Consider the following 2,741-nt stretch of genomic DNA (forward strand, 5'->3'; position numbering starts at 1 on the left):
CACACCTACCCCCCCACCACACCTGACCCACACCACACGTGACCCACACCACACCTACCCCCCACCACACTTGACCCACACCACACGTGACCCACACCACACCTGACCCACACCACACCCCAGCCAAAGTGTGAGGGCCGAGGTGTCTCCACTCAGCTGAGGTGGCGCAGCCTGACAGGGTACAGCCCCACATGCCCCATGCCCACACAGGGCCAGGCATCAGGTGATGCTGCCTGCTCTGGGTGGTCACCCTGAGCTCTTTTCACTGGTGACCCACAAAAGGGAATGGCTGCTTGGAGCCAGCGTTTCTCAGACTAAAGCAGGAAGGCCAAGCTGGCAAGCCTGGGGCCGGGGCCTTCCCAGTGGCTGCTCTAAGACTGTGGCAGGCCTGGCACGATGGCTCTAGACCAGCCAGCAGCCAGCAAGGCCATGCTAGGCGATAAGAAAAGGAAATCGCAGGCCGGGCGCGGTGGCTCACGCCTGTAATCCAAGCACTTTGGAGGCCAAGGTGGGTGGATCACCTGAGGTTGGGAGTTCAAGACCAGCCTGACCAACATGGTGAAACCCCGTCTTTAAAAAAAAAAAGAAAAAAAAAAGGAAATCGCAGACACCACAGTGATGGTCTTTCCCATTTAGAATTTCTGCTTTGAGAGCCTGCATGTATTTCAAAATGCTCTAATCAGAAAACCTAGTGACAATGAGGTCAATTATTACCAAAACATCAAATTGGATATGAATGAAGGCTGGTTTGCCCGCCTGTATTTGCCAGGAACTTCCTGCCTGCCAGGCGCTGCACCTCACGTCTAACCCGCACCCTCCCAAACTGCAGGGGGCAGAGGAGATGGTGCTTGCCTGCACACAGCTGAGCCTATCAGCCCCCCACAGATCAGGGCACCACAGCGCTGGCCAAGGACCCCAGTGGGAGCAGCCACTGTCGCAGCTGCTGCGAGAATCCTGCCTATCCCAGCGCGGTCAACCTCTGAGTCCACCTCTCGGCTGCCTAAAATCCATTCTGAGGAGTCAGGGTGCTCTAGTCAGCCTTCTGTTCCCCCAGCTCTGGGCCACCACGGACTCCATAATAGGGACTCTCACACTTGCAGCCACGGGTGCAGCTGTGGGGGCCTCCGGGCCTGGCACGTCTGACCTCTTGGTTACTCATCCTTTGACATGTGCAGTCTTGACTCCTAGCAAGGCAGGATTTGGAGCCTCTTGAGGGCAGAGCCACTTCCACCCCGTTTCTCAGCAACATCCCACAGGGGCAGAGGCCGAGCTAGGATGGGTGAGGTCCTGGAGACCCCTTCCACCCCGTTTCTCAGCAATATCCCACAGGAGCAGAGGCCGAGCTAGGATGGGTGAGGTCCTGGAGACCCCTTCCACCCCGTTTCTCAGCAATATCCCACAGGAGCAGAGGCCGAGCTAGGATGGGTGAGGTCCTGCAGACCCCTTCCACCCCGTTTCTCAGCAATATCCCACAGGGGCAGACGTTGAGCTAGGATGGGTGAGGTCCTGGAGACAGACCCGCACACGGCCCATAGGCACAGACATGCAGAGGGCAGGTTGGGTGGGGGGCCACCAAAGGCCCTGAAGGCCACCTGTGGGTGGGAGGGAGCCGTGGGCTGAGAGGCCAAGGGCACAGGTCCTCCCTTCTCACAGCAGGGCCACATGGAGTGCCCCTAACAAGCCTCAGACTCAGACAAGTTTGGTTTGCAAGCAGCTACTCGGCCCCATCAGCCACTGAGCCAGGCCCACTCTCACCAGGTGGCTAGAGGCTCTGCGGACCAGGCGCCACCAGGCTCCAGTGATTTCTGGAGGGGCGTCTGTGCCCGATGACCCAGTCCGGCCCATGTACACAAGGTGCAAGAGGATGAAGGATAAAGAAGGAAACCAGCATGATTTTGCCCCAACACTCCCAGGTGGGGAAAGCAAGGCCTGGAGAGGAAGGGTTCCCTCAAACGGGCAGCCAGGCAGGAGTCCAGCCAGGAGGGGCCAGGGCAGCTGGGCGGGGAAAGGGCCTGGAGGGGACGGGGCTCCCTGATCTTCTCCAGCTCCCAAAACGGCGAGAGGAGCCAGACTCTGGCTCCAGCCCCACACCGCCCTCTGGTGGCCACGCAGCCTCCCTGCCCGGAAGGAGGCGAGGTCCTTACAGCCAGGCTCTCTGAACTCGGTTCATTTCAATATACCACTCACCCCAGGAGGGCAACTGATGGAATTTTCTCCTTTATGACTTTTTGTTTTGGGGATTTCAAAGGGAAATAAATTATCCAATTACAACATCTCCAAATCTGGCCACATACTCAAGGGAACAGTGCATTTTTCTTGCACTCAGTAACCTGTTTTCTCTTTGGATAATTGTAGATTGAAAATGAGTAGTCCCAGCCCCTAAACCTGCATGTTTTATAAGTTAATTACGGGTCCAAACTCCGTCACTCCCTGGCCTGGCCTCAGCCTTCCTCCCCGGGATAACAAAGTCCTTTATATTTATAGGAGCTATTGGGAAAATGTTAAAGAATGTGCTTGAAGAGAGCCTATTCACCATCAATGGTAAAGCGTGTGTAATCACAGGGCAACACCATTTCACTCTGTTATGAAGAAGTAGGTTCCTGCCCTCAAGCCTGGGAGCGTGCTGGCCCCTAAGGTAGTAGACAGCTTCCCTCCCTCATTCCAGCTGTCTCTAAGGTGGTGGACGGCTTCCCTCCCCCATTCCAGGTGTCCCTAAGGTGGTGGACGGCTTCCCTCCCCCA

At 56.7% G+C, this 2,741-nt stretch overlaps 1 protein-coding gene across 3 annotated transcripts in view; it reads right to left on the minus strand.

Moving 5' to 3' along the window:
- TRMT44 (tRNA methyltransferase 44 homolog) overlaps positions 1-2,741 on the minus strand; it is a 37,052-nt gene that overhangs the window by 6,183 nt on the left and 28,128 nt on the right. The gene's annotated exons all lie outside the window — the stretch shown is intronic.

This window comes from Cebus imitator, unplaced genomic scaffold (genome assembly GCF_001604975.1).
Source record: "Cebus imitator isolate Cc_AM_T3 unplaced genomic scaffold, Cebus_imitator-1.0 Scaffold117, whole genome shotgun sequence".
Classification (NCBI taxonomy): Eukaryota; Metazoa; Chordata; class Mammalia; order Primates; family Cebidae; genus Cebus; species Cebus imitator.